The 19,819-nt window shown below is 40.5% G+C and overlaps 1 protein-coding gene across 7 annotated transcripts in view; it reads left to right on the top strand.

Annotated features, from left to right (window-relative positions):
• The window catches only part of TSPAN9 (tetraspanin 9), a 183,160-nt gene that overhangs the window by 48,084 nt on the left and 115,257 nt on the right, over positions 1-19,819 (top strand). The window lies entirely within an intron of this gene.

Genomic DNA, 19,819 nt, shown 5'->3' with positions numbered 1-19,819 from the left:
TGCCTTGAAAAAACAAAGACAGTGAGCACAATGCCAGCAGTGCTGTTATAAACACAGAAGAGTAGTACTGTGAGTTGTACAGAATCCAACACAGTCAGAGGAATACTGCAGTGAAGCATTGGAAGCTGTATTACTTAGTCAGTTGAGTAGATCAAGTCGTGTGAACATCTCATTTGGCTGTCTCTAGGGTTAATGCATTATGATGGACAGATTGGAGAAGGGGTAGGTAATGACTTTGAAACGATGTAACTAAAGTCTTTGGAAAGAGGAGATCCTGTTTAGTATTAGGATAAAAGGAATTTTTCTGTGAATGACTGTTCAATCTTCACTAATGTGATAACTTCAGTTCTGGATAATTGTTGATTCTCAGCTGTGGATAGGCATTTATTCAGAAACTTCTCAGCATCACTGAAATAATTTTCTACTTTGTATCTTGCCACTGTTCTGCTTGCAGGTGCTAGTTCTCTCCTTGCTGCTGCTATAGATAACTAAGGTACTCCTGCCTTTTGCTTTGAAGACACAAGCAGACCAACACCCATATATTAATGAAGGCAAAAATTAGAAGTTGAGCAATGTATGTGGAGAGATTTGAACCTTTGGGGGTTCCACAGAGATAGTCTGCAAGAAGCACAACAATCACCTCTGTTGCACATCTTTCTGAAAAAAGATGTTAATGAAGTGAATGTATTGTGGTGTCACTCAGTCTATAGGTTTAGTTACTTGTGTTGGTTAACAGCTGCTGGTCATTGGTTGTAAAGTCCATAGATACGTTAGCAGGTGTTGGCATGAATGCATGTCCCCTAACTGTGAGTTCTTTGCCAGCAAAGCTGGTACACATTCATGTCTCATCCTGTCTAGTAGTAGTATCTAGTGTGAGATGCTCAAGGAGAGGTGAAGGAGGGGAAGTCATGATGGCAAATACAGCTTCATGAAATTCTTAATAACTTTGGTAGCTCAGAGTAAAAGCAGTATCTTGCTGGGTGACTTAAGCAGGATGAGTGTTTGTTGAATGCAGTATGGCTTCACTGCATGAAGCTTAAGCGAGTGCTCCTCTACTACACAGAGCTTGGAATTCCCCAGTGACGAGGACTGTATGTGTACATTCTGTGTATTAGTGCTTCAAAAAGGATGCACTGCACTACAGAGTGTTTGGTGATATGAAGGCAGAAGTGAATAATTGTGATGCTTACCTTTGTTTCTCTAAGTCAAAGACATCCTAAATGGAAATCCTCATGAGATTCTAAGAAGTCCTGACGACTGCAGGTGGTGTCTCCTAGTACATGAGTAATACTCAGCACATTTTGAGTTAAGGGGAATGCAATGACTTTGTGACCATCTTGGATGGATCTTTCTGTTTCTGACTTTTACTAGTCAGGAGGGATTTGCTTTCTTAAGCTGCCTGTGACTTATTGGCCTCATGATTTTGATGTGCTCCATTCAGGAGAGAATGCTCAGCCTTCTTCCACTTGGTCTTGAATGCCAGTGGTTGAAAGCTGCATCTGGTATGGTTGACATTCACAGAAAGCAATGCCAAAAGTGTGTTTTTACTTTGTGTTCCTTTTCACAGAGGCTGTGATTGTTTAAATGCACTTTAAACAATGCATTTAAACTCTGCAAGTACTGATCTTCTGAAAACAAGTGTTGAAAACTGATTGCCAGCTTGTGCAGGGGATGTGGAACACTTACCTGGTTTGTTCTGTTAACAGTTTTTTATGGACTTTTACAAGTCTTATCAAGTCCTGTCTGCTTTTTCTGGCTGACCAGTAATTTCCAAATCTGTTCCTTCAGTTTTATTATTTATAAATATATATTTATTTATTTTTTTTCCCCCAGGAAGCCTAGACTGACTTACACATGAGCTGCTTCCTGGCAGAAGCTCATTGCAGCTTCTGTATAGTGTGCTGTATTTGGCAGTGTTCCTTGAATAACCACTGGTACTCTGGAAAATCAACACTGAATAGTGATGTTCCTGGTGGGTGTATAGGTATGTTAAGAGAATAAAATAAAATAGCATGTCTTTGCTATGCACCAAGGAAGTAAGTTAATTCTGGACTTTACTGTACTTTTCATTCTTAAACTGAACAATTAAATTCTTGGTTATTTGCAGGATATGAAATGGATCTTGTGTAGAACCCCTTTGCATGTACCTTCCTAGTTGGCATTAGTAACTAGTAGTAAGTTCAACATTTAGACTTGCCTAAACATTCTGAATAATTGCTTCATAAACAAACTGAATAAACATTTTGAATAATTTTATTTTAAAATTTGTTTGTTCTCATTTGTTTACCATGCATGCGTCTTTAACTTCTGCTCTGTCAACATCCTAATGGTAGAATTGCACACACAATCAGCAGCACCATTCCCAAAGAAGAAAAAGGAAGGAAATGCAGATCTTGTCCATGTCATTCACTTATGATTAGGTTTCTGCAGAATAATAAAGGGCTTCAGTGTTGCTGGCTTTTTTTTTTTTTTCCCCTTGCCATGTAGTCATAGACTTCACACAAGTATAAGATCCCTCTAGCTGGGTATCTTTTTAGGAGAGGGCTGTATTATATTACATGTTTCTAGCTGCTGGCTCAAATTTCTGAAGTAGGATTTTTCTGATTACAAGCTAAAGTTTGAATTTCCAGCCCCACTGTATACCCTTCCAAATCTGCTGACTATAACAGGCGGACTGATATTCTAGTGGATTTGTCAATGTTCAAGCTGCATTCTTACCATTCTTTTCTCACAGGAAAATATCTGTAAATAACTGTCTAAAATTTCTTACTCTGCTGGGTTTCCTGTCACCCTCAGGAACTTCAGTGCCTTCTTTATTTTGAATGTTAGTGTACCTCTAAGAATAACCAACTCAGGGTATGATGATGGATCATTGCCATTTGGTTGAAGGAACATATGTTGACGTATGTCTTTCCTACCTCATTATGTGTTCAGGAAATATTTTATTTCTAGTTTTTAATTTTAAGACAGCATTATTGCAGCCCTAGCTTCCTTTTTTTGTTTAATGCAAGAGTCATTAGTTGTATTAAGGTTTAGTGCTTGATTCTCACACAAAAGATTTTTTCCTCATTCCTAGTGTTTTCATCCGTTAAAGTTGGTGTCAAAAATTGTGTTACAGTTAGTGTACCTTGAAAAAAAAAGTTCAGCTTAAGTAGGAAAAAAATGCAAAACTGTTTATGAGTATTTAAGCTAGTTGTAAACTTTAGATTGAATTTAAAATTTGCTTTCACTTCAAGACAAATTGACAAATCTGTTTAGTCTTCTACTTTTTTTTTTTTTCTTATTCCAAAAGCTAATCCTCATAGTTTCTTTTGATTCAAAACAGATGAGATAAGGGCCACTCTCAATATAGCTATGTTTAGGCCAGCATTTTAAAACTTTTGCGCTTTTAAAATACAGACTTGAATATGTTTCCATCTTTTTTTATTAAAATATTTTTTTAACAAGATTGTGGATAATTGACAGTTTTAGAAATTGAGCTTAAATTTGTATTTCAGAACTTTAAGCAAACAAATTTCAAAAGTTAGTATTCTTAGCTTGGACCAGGAAGAATTAATCCAATCCTTGTTATGTTTGGGGTGTGAGGTTTCTATGTTTATCTGAAGAGTTCCTGCTTGACATTCTTAATGGTTGATTTCTTTCAAAAAATCACCCAAATAATCTGTTTGTTATTCAGTTTTGATAACTTCATAGAACACCTGAGAAATGCCAGATAGTTCACATTCATCATAGATATTATTTTGAATCTCTGATGTCTTTTTTCTTTTCTTTTTTTTTTTTTTTTGGTGATCTCAGAGTTCTGATACCAAGCGGCTAATTTACTATTCAGACTTTTCTCTGTAAGTAGATGACATCAAAGCAGTTCCTGGAAGTTTTATCCTCTGCTACTTTGACTGTTATCTGCTTCCTCTTAATGGTTAGCCCTGTAGGTTTTACAAGAATCCCATCAACAAAACAGCTAAGGTGAAATTTGGGCCCTGTTAAGGTTATTGTTGTCATTCACAAGATCACAGAGTCACAGAATGGTTGAGGTTGGAAGGGACCTCAGGAGGTTATCTGGTACAAGCCCCCTGCTCAAGCAGTTACCCAGGAATGTGTCCAGGTGGCTTTCAAAGATCTCTGTGGCCAACCTGTTCTAGTGCTCAGTCACTTGCACAGTTAAGAAATTCTCCCTGATATTTAGATGGAACCTCTCGTGTTGCAAGTTTCCAAGTAACTATTTCCCTAGTTAGCACAATGCTTGTAAGGACTGCTGTGTGAGACGGTCAGCAAATTAGTAAGGACCTGCTAGCACTGGGCTGGGGCAAGAACAAAACGGGATTATGTCTTGATTTGACAGAGTGCTCTTGATGTGTCAGCTTTTAGCTATGTTGTAGCTGCATACTAAATTGTCTTAGGAGTGTAGCTGGAGTTTGGGTGTAGAAAGAGTTACATTATTTGTACTCTCAGGATATGAGGGTTCTTGTCTTTCTACACAGTTGAGTGCCTGAGTTGGATGAAAGCATTTGCTCATGCCTCAGCCCTTGAGAGTGGAACTTTCTTCACTGAAAGGGTGGGATATCTGTAGCTGATGGGAAGTCCTAAGTCTGGAAATTCATGATGTTCGTATAAGCACCACCCCGGAGATTTCAGGATTTTTAGGTTTTGTAGTCTTGATATCAACCTTGAGGGTTAGATGCTTTATATGTAAAGATGAATGTATTGTAATTGTAAACTTATTGGAAGTGAGACTATAACACATAGGCAGGCATATTCAAGAAATATGACACAATATTAAGAGCTATGAGTGGTAGCTGTTTAATGCAAGATCCTTTTCCTCTGATTGGCTAGCAGTTTGGACTTAATTGGATCTTTTTTTTTTTGTATTGTGATAATTTATATTGAATTTGATTGCATAGTGCTGGGTGATAGGAATCTTATAAATGCAATAAATCTTCTGCTGGGTACTTTATAATACAATACATTTTCTAGAGCTGTCAGGTTTTGTACAAGCTGCATTATCATGCAAAATATCTAGGAGCGTATGAATTATGCCAAAGGTGTTGGAACATTGCATAAATTTAAGACTTTTATTCTGACTACCACATTTGCACACTAAAATGATTATAGGTTGCTGATGATGTAGCACCATTTAATAAAATGAATGACTGAATGTTACTTAAGTCTATTGTTTGAAGTGAAACTCTGCTACCATATTAAAAAAAAAAGACAAAACCTCGTACAAGTGGTTGAAATGCTGTCAAGTCACAGATCATAACACTGGAAATGGGAGTGGCCACATATGTGGGAAAATTCTATTGTTTTTACCAGCTTTCATTAACGTGTTCGTACATGATGGGAGAGGTCCATACAAATGCTGATATTTGGTGAGATCTCTATTGCTGTTGACTTTTCATAGTGACTATCTAAGGCTATGGGCAGTAGTTTAATATGAACTGACAGACTGTGAAAAACTTACTATAATTATTTGTACTCAATGTCAATGTATTCTTTATTTGGGGAAAAGAAATCATCAAAAAGTAAATAAAAAATCATGGTGCAGTGGCACTCAGAAGTACCAAAGCATTAGATCTTGTGTATATACATAGTACCATAAGTAGTATGCCTGATGGTTAGTGCTTCAGTGTGAGTACCCACCTACACCTTGCATTTGAACCCAAGACTGTTTGACTGCATCCTACTGACTACTCTTTCTGAGAAGAAATGTCTTCTGATTTCCAACCTAAACCTCACCTGGCACAACTTGAGGCCATTCCCTCTTGTCCTGTCACTAGTTATCTATGAGAAGAGGCCGACCAAAGCAGTAGTCTCTGGAAAATATTGCTGCTATCAAAGATGACATCCCTCAGTTAGACTCCCCACTTCGTTTAACAGCAAAACTGGAATGCTTAAATACGTTTATATAATTCAAGATATTTTAGTAGCTTGGATTTTTTTAGATGTTAGAACTTGTCATCATTTGAATTTTTAGTAATTTACTTTTATATGAAAAATATGTCTTATACTAGCAGGTATATATGATTTATTTTTTTACTCACCTTGTTTACTGTGTGGAAAATGGCATAGCTTGTATTTAAAATGAAGCAATCACCCTCCAAGTTGTTCACCCTATTTTAAGAATTCATTTTCTTTCAGTTGCTTTGCACACCTTAGCTTTTTAATTTTTACATTAAAAAAAAATGGCTATATAAAGTCAATTATAATATTGATGTAGGTTTTTGCATTTGAAAGATGAACAAAGATTTGGGATACTGTTAATTTCTGCAAGATCGGTTGTGAAAATGCTGAACTATATTTTTAGCTGCTATGCAAGGCTTTTGGAGAGGCTAGTTTCCCATCAGGGTTTCAGTTTCAGAATGAAAAAGACACATGGAGCAAGCAGTCACTGCATTGCCATGTTGCAGCAGAATCCCATGAAGTGAAGTATCTGTAATTCAAAACTTCAAGAGGGATCCAGCTGAAGCAATGAAGGTCCCTCTTTTGGCATTCTTACAGCAGCTGCCTGGGCATTGAGCCATTCATCAGAGGCAACATACATTCCTTCTCAATCGTGCTGTGATTCCCTTCCCTCCCTCCTGTTTCAAATGCTTTAGTAGAGCTATAAGCTGTGTGAACTTTCATCAGAGGAGGTGAAAGTGGTGTTGTTCATTCTGAACATACCGGGATTATTCTTCCAAATTCATATCCCACTGAAGGTTTGTTACTGTGTTTCTCCTCATGGTTGCTCCCTCATAGCCCTAAAGTTGGCTTGCATTTTATTGTAATTACAAGAAAAAGAACCTTTTCCAAGCAAAGAAAATTAACGTCGTTTTACTCTGAACTGTAGTGTTTTACCACTAATCCAGTTATATTCAATCCTTTGCAAATGTAGACCATAAAAAACAAGCAGCTTTGATCTGTCTCAGTTCCAATAGCCATGAGATCCCATCCTTGGAGTCCGTGCGGAATTTTTCACCAACAGGTGGTACAGCTGCTAAATGTGGAACTTAATTTTCATTGTTATATGTTAAAAAATGATGGTTGGGGAGATTTTTACCTCATTTTGTGAGGAGCTATAGCTAAAAGCATATATGGCTCCTATCTGTCTTCTGGAAAAATGGAAATTAAAAAAAATAAATAATTGTTATAATGAAATAAACCTCAGGGATCTCTGCACATGAGCAGCTGTGAGAGGGAATACCTGATGGGTGGTCTCTCCATCATGTACTGTTTGTTGCTTTCTAATAAAAGCTTTGCTGATGTGAGAAGGCTGATGAACATTTAGATAAGGCCCTAAGGGATACGAAGACCTTCCATTTTAATATATATTGTGATGCATTCATTATGTTTAAAAGTTAATCCATTTGTTTCCTAAGTGGTCTTAGTGTCTATGTACTGAAGTAAGAAACTCTTGTGCTAAAATAGATGCAGAAGTAATGCTGACTAAGAGTAACCATAAATCTTAATGAATGAAAGAGCCTTTGTGGGTCACTTCTGTGCAAGATGAGTTTCTATATATGGAAACTTGAAGGTAGTTCTCTGAATTGCTCTTAAACCTTTCAAGTTGTAGAGCATTGCAGCTCGATCTATCTTGCTAGCTGTGCTCCTTTTGGCCTTTTCCTTTAAATCCATCCTTCCACTTTTTTTAAGGAAAAAAGTAAAGGAGGACAGATTACATGTATTTAATGATTTATAATAGTCTCTGTACATCTGTATTATTGGTTTGCACCCAGCCCAAGTTGGTAAGGTGTGAAATTGGTTGCCAACAGATAGTTTTCTGTGAAGCTGTGAGAAATGAGCTTCTGTCCAGTCTTTAGTGGGTAGGGGTTTCTGGTACAGAAAAGCAGTTTTGCTGCTTACTCCCTATTTGCAGTGTCAGCACAGATGCTGAGGCAGAAAAGTTCCAGGAGACTGAATTCCTTTGGATTTATGTTGCCATGATCATTTTGTCTTGGTGCAGAGAAAATGACTGCTGGTGTTGCAGGACAGACTGTAGGGAAGAGATAGGCTACAAACAGACTCTGTACAAACACAACAATATTGTTTTCACTTAACTTGGTATTAGAACCAACAAAAAAATAAAACCAGTAATAGGAATCCACGATACTGGTTTTATATTGTAATGAGGAAACAAAGAGCACTACTGAGGTTGCAGAAGTTAAGCACAGACAAGAAGTAAGTAGCAAAGGAGGCTCATGGTAAGTGTTCTTAACACTGAGGAAAGGACAGACATTTAACTATTGACTGAAGAAGGTGCAGAATTTCCACCCTTGGAGGCTTTTAGGAACATGTATTTTGCAAGCTACTCAGATGGAGAGTACAGCCCTGGACAGTAAGTAGATTTTACTGCAATTTTTGTGAGGCTTGGCAGACATAAAATACTTCCCACAGTGCAGTGAGAAATAGTGTATTACTTCTGCTGGTCTGTTGGGGAGTAGTTACACGGCATCTCTTCTGTTTCCCAGCTGTGAATGTGGCATGCAACATCTGTCAGGGTTGGAACTGATATGCAGATTCCTGCTGAGCAGCTGTCTCTATCTGTTGATACTGCTTTCGGAGAGAATTCATACTACATGAATTCTTGAGCCCTTTTCCTTGAGTCCGATTCTGTGAAAGTTAGGTCACTAATGGGTTTAGGGTAATCTGCATGACTTTTGTTCAGTTGCCTTATGTGGATGCATGGTGGTGTAACTTTTTAGTGGAATCACACCCAGCTGTTTACCTGCCTTCAGTGTAGTATTTTAACAGGCCATTGTATTGATTGATTTTTCCAGAGGCTGGTGCATGATAGGGGATGTGATATACCCACTCAATACTGTGCTCTTTGGCCCAAGTGTCTGTGAGGTTGTTTCGGAAATGAATCCCATTGTCTCACTCAGTTCTTTCTGGGGTGCCATGTCTCCATAGGACTTGCTTTTCAAGGCCCAGGATAGTGTTCTGGGCAGTGTCGTGGGGCACATGGTTATGTTTCTAACCATGTGGTGGTTGCTTCTACTACTGTTAAGTACGTGGCGCTTGCCACTGCGTGTTTGAGGGAGTGTGATATAATCAATCTGCCAGGCTTCCCCATATTTATGTTTTAGCAATTGTCTTCCATACCAGAAAGGCTTTAACTGCTTGGCTTGCTTGATTGCAGCACGTTTCACAATCATGAATAACCTGTGCAGTAGTGTCCATGGTCAGGCCCACCCCTTGATTGTGAGCCCATCTTTATGTTGCATCTCTGCCTTGATGGCCTGAGGTGTCAAGGTCCCATTGAGCTATAAAAAATTCACCTTTATGTTGCCAGTCCAGATCCACCTGAGCCACTTCAATCTTAGCAGCCTGATCCACCTGCTGGTTGTTTTGATGTTCTTCAGTGGCCCGACTCTTGGGTATGTGAGCATCTACATAATGTACTTTTACAACCAGGTTCTCTCCCCAGACAGCAATATCTTGCCCCAGTGTGGCACCCCAGATGGGTTTGCCTCTGTGCTGCCAGTCGCTCTGCTTCCACTGTTGTAACCACCACCCCAGGGCATTTGCTACCACCCATGAGTCAGTCTAGAGCTAGAGCACTGGCCACTTTTCCCATTCAGCACTATCTAAAGCCAACTGGATGGCCTTCACTTCTGCAAATTGGCTTGGTTCACCTTCTCCTTCAGCAGTTTCTGCAAATTGTTTCGTAGTGCTCCATACAGCAGTTTTTCACTTCCAGTGCTTTCTCTTGATGCAACAGGACCCATTGGCGAAGAAGGCATATTCTCATTTTCTGGTATGTTATTATGCATCGGTGCTTCTTCAGCACGTGTCACTTCCTCCTCCTCTGGTGATATTCAAAAATCTTTGCCTTCTGGACAGTCCACAATCACTTCCAAGATTCCTGGGTAGCTGGGGTTTCCTATTCGAGCCTGCTGTGCAACCCACTTACTCCATCTAACATCAGTTGCATGATGTGTAGAGGGGACCCTCCCTTTGAACATCCAGCCCAGCACCATTAGTCAGGATGCCAGAGGAGCTGTGTTTCAGTATCAACCACTTCTGAAGCAGCTCAAACCCCTTCATACACTGTAACATCTTTTCAGTTGGAGTGTAGTAGGCTTTGGATCCTCTGTATTCCCAACTGTAAAACTCTAGGGGTTGACCTTGAGTCTCCCCTAGCTCTTTCTGTCAGAGGCTCCAGGTGGAGCCATTCTCCCCAGCTGTGGTGTAAAGCACATTTTTTTACATCTTGTCCTGCTCAGATGGCCCAAGGGCTAGTGCACAAACTATCTCCCATTTAATTTGTTCAAAGGCTTTGTTCAAAGCCCACCAGTACCTTTTTGGATCTTTGAAGTACCCTCTCCTGATGTAGTCTATGCCAAAGATGCACAGAGCCTCAGGGTCAGTCACAATGGGGTGCTTTTGACACTCATTCCCAGTTAGACTCACCTCAACCTCCAATACTGCTAACTGTTGGGATCCCCCTGGCACTCCAGAAATATAAATGGGTTTTGCCCCTTTATAGCTTGATAACATTACAGTACACTGTGCACCAGTGTCCACTAGAGCCTTATGCTTCTGTGTGATGTTCCCGGCCATTGAATCCACACAGTCCAATTAACAGAGTTGTCCCTTTCCTCCAACTGGCTGGAGGCAGGGCCCTTCTAGTCCTGGTCACTGTTCCTTACTCTGCCTGTGGCTCTGCCTGCTGGAAACTGGAGCAGCAATTTTCTTATAAGCACCCCCTTTTGTGATTGCTTTTCCTTGCAACTCATGTACCGGTGCCTCCAGGGTCAAGGCAGAGTTTCCACCCCATTTTTGCATGTCCTCTCCATGGTCTTGCAGGTAAAACCACAGGGTGGCATGTGGTGTGTATCCACTATATCACCTTTCTTGAGCAGAGGGATGCTTGTTCCTGATCACTTAGATACCGGTTTGTACAGGTGAGGAAGAAGATACATTCTCTTTAAGTTGGCGGATCTCTTGAGAAAGTTTCTCCATACCCAAGACGCAGGCCCAAAGGGAAGAAGAGAGACTTTCATTACATTGTAATTTTTTGAGAGGTAGTTACAAGGCTTGATACCACTCTATTTACTTCTTGATCTCAAAGAGCTCCCCTCTCAGTAGTCAGACAGTGTATTTCTGTTTCTCCTGGAGCTAAAACTTTGTATTCTGCCTGGTTCCCCAAACAACTTTCCTAAACAGATGGCCTCCTGTGAGAAGGAACTTCTTTATACTCGTGGCTTGTGTAGCAGATAGGCCTTTGCCTCATAACAGCCCTCAGATATTTGCAAATAAAGTTTTTTTTTTTTTAAAGCCATTGTGTTTCCTTACTGTTTGTTTTCCTTTTTCAACATCCCTGATAAGTTAGACCAATACATGACTGCTATAAATGTCCCGAGAGTAAAATTAGTCTTTGTTATTCCTAAACAAAAACAGGACTATTCTGGGTCCATCAGGCCATTGCTACTAATGCAGATAGAAAAGTAGGGACTGATGTATGCATCCTAACACAAATCTGTGAACTGAAATTCAGAACAAAAGCAATTGTTCAATGCATGTTTCCTTCCTCTCTTTATGGCCAGGAGGCCAACACTGCTCTTTTATTTATTATTTTCTGTTGCTACGGGAGTCACTGGCTTGTGCTGCGTACCAAAAAAGCATGACTTTTGAAATGTCCCCCAAACTCCTTTTCTTGTGCTCCATGAGGTCTGCTATTCATCTGTTTTATTAGCTACTGCCAAGTTTGTGCTTTAAACCTTTTCTGTGTGTGGTTCCACTGCTTAAATCATTACTGCTGCCAGTTCAATTGTTAATTTTTATAGACATGATGTGACACGTACTGTGCTGTTTGTTCTTAACTATTTTTGGCACTTTGTCTGACCTCCTGTTATGTGCCTTGGTCCTACCTTTCTTCTCTCTTGTTCTTCATGCTTTCACTGTGTACGTTTTCTGTTCCTACTTTCAGTGCATGCAAACCTGTAGTTAACTAATACATGCCCCTTAAAATCCTTGCCATAATTTAGCCTCGCTTTTTCTTGGTTTGTGATAGTGTGTGCATGTGAAAAAACAGACCATCTTCTCCACTCTCCATTTTGCTTGCAATATGGCCATTACTGAGAAATCTCTTTCCCAATGAAATATAAATAGTAACACAGTGTTTAAAAGCTCAGGCAAGGTAGGGTTTTATCTTGCTAGGCTTTTGCATACATATGAAAAGGTCTTCATTTTTGCATGTATTTACATACCCCTTTCTGACTTACTAAAATCTAAATCTTTTGAACTGACTGAAGTGCTGCAACTGCTTGATCTTGTCTGCTATTGCCCTTTCTTCCTTTCTCTGCTGCTTTCTCTCAGGCATAGCAACAGTGTTTGTACCCTACTCTCTCACGTTTCCTTCTTCTTTTCCCTCTATTCTGTTGCTGCTTATTGACCAAGGGAAACTGGTTAAAAGCATGCAGAGGTTTATACAGATCTAGTGCAAATATAATGATTTGGTGTGTTAACATCAGCTTTTGCTGAATGTATCAGTTAAAAATCTGAATTTTCAGAGAGATTAGAAATCACAGAGTGGTTGAGGTTGAGAAAGACCTCTGGAAGCCATCTGGTCCAACCCTGCTGCTCAAGCAGGAACACAGAGAGCACAGTGCCCAGCAGCGTGTCCATGTGGCTTTTGAAGAACTTGTAGGAGGGAGACTCCACAACCTCTCTGGGCAGCCTGTGCTAGTGCTCTGTCACCTGCACAGTAAAGAAGTGTTCCCTGATGTTTAGATGGAACCTCCTGTGTTCCAGTTTGTGCTCATTGACTCTTGACGTGGCACTGGGCACCACTGGAAAGAGCATGGCTCCATCTTCATTGCACCCTTCCATCAGGTATTTACACACATCGCTGAGATCTGCTCTCAGGCTTCTCTTCTCCAGGGTGAACAGTCCCAGCTCCCTCTACCTCTCCTCATAGGAGAGCTGCTCCAGTCCCCTCTTGGTGGCCCTCATCTGGACTCCTTCCAGTATGTCTAGGTCTCTCTTGTACTGGGGGGCCCAGAACTGGACAAAATACTCCAGGTGTAGTCTCACCAATTCTGAGTGGAGGGGAAGGATCACCTCCCTTGACCTGCTGGCAATACTTTGCCTAATGCAGCCCAGGATGCTGTTAGCCTTGTTTGGGTGGCCTCTAGCATGTATTTATTGGTGCCTTGAATTGTTCTTCCCCAGGTGCAGGACTTTGCACTTCCCCTTGTTGAACTTTGAGGTTCCTATCCTTGTTCCCTGGTGAAAGGACAAATAAGCTACATGGAAAAGGAGTGAAAAGGGTATAAAGTATGCCAGTGTGCTCTTGATGACCAGGATAAATAAATGTCTTTGCAGCAATTAAGAATAAATTCATACTATGCTTTAATGACAAACATGTAGCCAGAAATTCAAGGCAAGTGATTATTTCTGTTTCCTGCTGCTCAGTTCCTGAGGGCACATCTGGAATGTTACATCAAGTGTTAGGTCTCCCAGTACAAGAGAGCAAGAGAGATGCTGACAAGCAAATCCAGTTAAGGGTCACAAGGAAATTTTTAAGGAGCACATGATGTTTAGAAGTCCTAGGTAGCTGGTTTTCGTCCCTGAAAAAAAAGGCTAATTTACATAATCTTTATCTGCCTAGAGGACATTGTAGAGAAGACACACAGGTTCTTCTCAGAGATGCACAGAAAGGACAAGAGGCAGTGGTCACAGTGTGTTGCAGAGTAAGTCCCAAATGGAGACAAAGAAAAAATTATTGCCTGAGAGTGCTGCTGTGGGAAGAGATTGTAGTAAGAAGCAATGGAATCACCAGCCTTGGAAATTTTCCAAATGCAGTTGGACAAGGTCTTAAGTAACATGATACAGCTTTGAAGTTAGTCCTGCTTTGAGCATAGGGTTGGAAAAGGTGATCTCTCAAGGTCCCCTCCGACCTGAGTTATTCTGTGACTCTAGGTAGTATTACTAACTGTTTTCTTGTAGAAAAAGCTTGACTTAAAATTTCTTTTAATATTAGTGATTAAGGCAGATGTGAGAAACAAGATTTTTTTTTTCTCAGCTCCACCACAAACTTTTCAGTTTAGTTTTAGCAAGCCTTTTTAGTGCTGCTCTTGCATGACTATTGCTTTTATGAGATGGTAGCTAAAATGAAGTGTCAGTGTGAATGAAAAGTAGCAAGTGTGGTGTTTACCTCTGAAAGGAAGGCAAGGTTTTCTTATGAATTACTGTCCTAAAAGTATAATTGCTAGTAAAATAATGGACCTGATATTAAAAGGGATGCTAACTAAGTCTGCAAGGTGACAGAATTGTAAGCAGTAACATAAAAATAACATAAAATAAATCTCACCAGGCAATACGATTGCTTTTTTGACAGAATTACAAAATTAATTGTTTTAGGGAATGAAGAGAGAAGTAGGTATATATGTTAGTTTTCTAACACAAAGATTAATTGAAATTGGTTTAGGTAGGAAGAGTATCAGGTGGATTGAAAATTTGGTGAAAGATATTAAAAATTCGTTATCAACAGCAATGTATTAGTTATATGGGTTGTGATTTTGTTATATCAACAGCAGTGCATTAGTTATGTGTTGGGTGTTATGTAACATCGTTAACGATGTGGCAGAATTAGAGGAAAAGTACTCTTAACAAGCTTTGAAGATAAAGTGGGAATTATGAGCCTCAGAGCAGAAAATAACACAAAAGGAAGCAATGAAGTTAGCTACATAAGGAGAAAATAAAATGAAATTTAATTTGTAGAACTGTTAAATAAGGAGCACATATGCTAAAGAGAAGTGAGGAGAGGGGTGTTCAGAAGAGGCATACAAATTTGTGGTGTTGAAAATGGTAGCTAGTGTCCTATAACCCTTTCTGAGCAGCGGACTTGGTCTTGCTAATGCCTCTGGGCAGGGCCACTTTAAAAGTTTCCTATGCCATTGGGCTAGGACAATAGAGTAAACTGTTCTTAGAAGTGGCTTAGAATAAATTTAGTCCTATCTGCATGAGTTAGTACACCCTCTATGAGCATTTTGGAGGTACAAAGATGAACTGTTGATAAAATTTGTTGTTTGGAAGTGCCTGTATTGCTTAGAATGAGATGGACTTGAAAATGACTGATGGGAAATGGTTGCACCCAGAACTGTTCAGATCATGGACTAAATGAACTTTTCCACACAGTTTGGGGACTATGGGGCTTAATATCATACTTTATTATGGAAGGCATGCTAGGAAAAGGATACACAACTGACCGTTTTGGTGGTAGGTCTTCTGAACTCCACTTCTAAAGTAGTGTTCTTGGCACGTATATTTTGTATGATGCATTGTGCTTTTTTCAGAAAGCTCTATTTGATCTCTGCAGTCCTCCATATCTCTGCAGACTCCACATAACTAACAAGGGACTGGATAACTTTTTTTGCCATTGTTACTTCAGCTTCACTTTTATGAGCAATGGTGTAAGAGTAATGTAGAAGTACCAGATGCAAGGCTCGCTTTTTTTCAGTATGAATCGTGTGCACCTGCTATGAATATGTTTGGACAATACCAGTTTAATTGATTATTTCTGGCATTTCAACCTTGGCTTAGAAACTACTTTGATGGGCTAAACTTAAGAGCTGTAAACCAAAGCAGATGAGGATCCCTGGCTCAAAGTTTAGTATAACTGTTACGGTAGCCCTCAAATTCTTTATCGCTATTCACAGCTTTCCTCAGCCCTCTAGGATGCAGAGTGATTCAGTTCTACCATGCTAGATGCGAGCTGAGAGCTGATAATGAACTCTGTGAATTATTCTAGTTTCCATGAAAGGATGTAATCTGTCCATTTGATCTCACTGCACTATCTGAATGGGGGGGGGGGGGTAAAGATATGTGATAGTAAGCAAACCTCAGATTCCTAATCTGAAAAGCTCATTTAACTCAAAATGTCTTAATTATTTATTTAGAGATAGTTAAGGATCAGGACAATACATAGCCTTTTTTTTGGGGGTGGCGGGAGGGGAGGGAGGTGGTTGGGGGGTAAAGTATGATTTAGGTAAGAGTGATTTTTACACTTGGAGGAGAAATTTTGGGGCTAATGTGCTGGTTAAATTAGCAATCACAGGGTTTTCGGGGAGGTAAGTTTCAATCAGAACATAAGTCTATGGAGAGATGCTTGTATGAATGTATTGCATGAGTACTGGATCCTAGTTGCAAGTCTGTGGTACGTTCTTGAAGGCTTATTTTCTAGTTGAAATACAGAAGTAAGTTTACATGGGTGGATATTAATACGATTGTTTTTCTTCATAAACATAATAGCTCGAACTATTACTAGTATTTCCGTCTTCAGTTTCATCTTAGCATTTATCTTGTGTTCTGGATGACTTCAAAACATTTTTCTCAGGCCTACAGTGACATTAGGGTGGGCTATGTTGTTTAGATTTCTTACTTGTTTTATGCCAATTGTAGAAAATGACTGTTGTAGTTAAAAATAACAACAACAACAAACCACCATTAAAAAAGGAAAGGACTATGAACATTAGAATGTTGTTGGTACTGGTCTATTAGAGCATTGCCTGAGAACTGCAAGAGCCCTTCATGAAACGTCTAAAATGTTTGAGTATTTTGGAATCTTTTTTCAATGATTACATGAGGACAGCCTTTAAAGTGATCTTCTGCCTAATCCTCTCCTAGCTATACTGCTTTGATTATTGCATTCATGTTGACGGCTGCTCAGCTGATAACTTCAATCAAACTCCCTCTACTGTCATTAGTGACACACGCTGCTTCAGCTTCAGAGGTCTGACTCTCATATAAGGCCTCCCATTTCTTTTAGCTCCTGCTCCAGGTTATGATTCCATTCAGCAATGCGCCCTTGCTGCTATGAAGGCTAATGGTTTTCTGGGCTGCGTTAGGCGAAGTATCGCCAGCAGATCTAGAGAGGTGATCCTTCCCCTCCACTCAGAATTGGTGAGACTACACCTGGAGTATTTTGTCCAGTTCTGGGCCCCCCAGTACAAGAGAGACCTAGACATACTGGAAGGAGTCCAGATGAGGGCCACCAAGAGGGGACTGGAGCAGCTCTCTCTCCTATGAGGAGAGGTAGAGGGAGCTGGGACTGTTCACCCTGGAGAAGAGAAGCCTGAGAGCGGATCTCAGCGATGTGTGTAAATACCTGATGGAAGGGTGCAATGAAGATGGAGCCATGCTCTTTCCAGTGGTGCCCAGTGCCAAGTCAAGAGTCAATGAGCACAAACTGGAACACAGGAGGTTCCATCTAAACATCAGGGAACACTTCTTTACTGTGCAGGTGACAGAGCACTAGCACAGGCTGCCCAGAGAGGTTGTGGAGTCTCCCTCCTACAAGTTCTTCAAAAGCCACATGGACACGCTGCTGGGCACTGTGCTCTCTGTGTTCCTGCTTGAGCAGCGGGGTTGGACCAGATGACCTTCAGAGGTCCCTTCCAACCTTAACTGTTCAGTGATTCTGTGATAACTGCTCATAAGCATCAGTATCAGTTATTTGCAAAAAAAGCAAAAAGTTTTTTCTTATTCCTGATAGGTGTAGAAATAAATTGTTCAGGTTAATACATGGAGATTCTGCCATCCAATCAAGTCATGGGCCCTTTATGGTGAGAGTCCCTAAATTCCCTTCCAGAATACCCTGCTCTCGGAAAGTCTTTTGCACATACCTAGGATTCATGGATACAGGTATCAAACTACCATGACCTTAGTCGTGAATATTCATTTTCTGTTACTTTTCTGATGTGTACGTAAGGATACTACACACACTGTTAGTTCAGAGACCACACAACTGCAATTCTGTCTTATACTTTTCAAAATTCTGATAAAGCAGAATGAACAAGTCCTGATTTTGGTCTTATGGTTGATGTCATTACAGTCTTATCCCTTTCTTCCTCACCTTCCAGCCACCCAGACTTAAGCTTTCTAGCTGTCTTGACATCCCCTATTTACTTCTAATTCAGCTCTTCAGGCCAATGGCACAGTGTACAGGGTGCTAGTCTGGAGTCATGTGCATGCTCCTTTGTTGTGCAGACTCTGGGTGAGCCTTGCAGGCTATTCTGCCTTGCCAGAATAGCCTGATATGCCAGACACATGGTCTGATATGCCACTGATATGCCAGACACATGGTGCTGTGTTTTGTGTTGTGTTGTGTTGGGTTTCCAGGACTTCTATTACATTCTGCTTTCTCCCTTCTTTCAGATTTGGTTGAAGATGTTAAAGCATTCAAAAATTACTGAAAGTTCATGATAGATAGTCCTGTTGCATAAATCTTATTTCCCTAGAAATCCAGAGTGAAAATAAGTCATGTGGTTTGAGTAAGAAACAGTGGTTAGAATCTGTTGCTAATGCCCTGCTGCAAACTTTGTTTGTAAGAAAGACATAGGTTTCGTGTTTGTTTGCTTTTTTTTTTTTTTTTTTTTTTTTTTTAAGAAAGTGCAGAGGCAAAGAGGCCACCAGAATAAACTAGAATTGGAGGTGCAATCCCAGATGATTTTCTGAAATGTGTCATGGACAAGTACCCTAGTAAGTTCTGGGGCCAGGTACAGCTTGAGATGGGCAGTAACTCTCTAGGCTTCGGAAGAGGGTAGAGAAACTTTCCAGAGAAATGTACAACAGTTTAGGCCACTCTACTAGAAAGCATGTAAACCAAAATAGTGCTATTACTTTATCACTGGGTGTATTTCTTTCAGAATTTATAAAGGAAGTTCAGCTAATCTGCATGTTCATCCCCTTCTTTGATTCTTATAACATGTTTAGATGTGTGCTTAGTTATACTGGAATGTTGAAATGAGCATTTTAAAACTCTTAGGGAGACATAATCCTGTTAGGAACAGAAGAATTGATAATTATTTTTTATATCCCTAGGATCTGTGCCATGGTTTTTTATTTTGGATCGTAATGAGTTGTTTTTCTTCCAAGTTATAGCAGGCAATGCTAGATTATCATAGAATATGATCACTTGCTAGGAGAAGAAACTTTGTTGTCAATTTGTGTGGCTACCCAGATTATCCTTGAAAAGATAAATCACATCAGGGAATGAAAATCCATTTGATTCTTTAACAATGAAAGGAATGTACAGCACTTTGAAGGTATGCAAGCAGGGTTCTTTAGCTCGATCATCAAAATTGATTGTATTTTGTAGTGTGGAAGTTACGAAGTTAAAAAGACTTAAATTCTTTCAACAATTTCTTCACAATATCTCTTTATTATTATTAGCACCCAAGGAACTGTAGTGGGTTTACTTGGGTAGCGGGGGGCTGTGGGGGTGGCCTCTGTGAGAAGAATCCAGAAGCTGCCCCATGTTAGATAAGGGGCCTGCTGCTGGCCAGAGCCGAGCCAATAAGCGATGTTGTTTGCACATCTGTGAGAACATATTTAAGAAAAGGAAAAGAAGAAAAATCACTGCTGCACAACAACAGCTGGGAGAGGAGTGAGAAACAGCCTTGCAGACACCAAGGTCAGTGCAGAAGGAGGGCAGGACGTGCTCCAGGAGAGGAGCGGAGAGGCAGGAGAGGCCTGCAGAGAGGACCATGGTGGAGCAGACTGTCCCCCTGCAGCCCATGGGTCCCACATGGAGCAGATCTCCACGCTGCAGCACGTGGAGGAGCTCCCAGTGGAGCAGGTGGATGTGGCCTGGAGGAGGCTGTGGCCCATGGAGAGCCCCCGCAGGAGCAGGCTCCAGGCCGGAGCTGCAGCCCGTGGAGAGGAGACCACGCAGGAGCAAGGGTCTGGGGGGAGCTGCCGCCCGTGGGGGACCCGTGCTGGAGCAGTTTGTTCCTGGGGGATGGACCCCGTGGTACGGAGCCATGTGGGAGTAGTTCTTGAAGAGCTGCTGCCTGTGGGCAGCCCTTGCAGGCTCAGTTCAGGAAGGACGGCATCC

Source organism: Cygnus olor, chromosome 1, assembly GCF_009769625.2.
Source record: "Cygnus olor isolate bCygOlo1 chromosome 1, bCygOlo1.pri.v2, whole genome shotgun sequence".
Classification (NCBI taxonomy): domain Eukaryota; kingdom Metazoa; phylum Chordata; class Aves; order Anseriformes; family Anatidae; genus Cygnus; species Cygnus olor.
The sequence above is the reverse complement of the archived record's forward strand: the minus strand, read 5'-3'. Positions and strand labels throughout refer to the sequence as shown.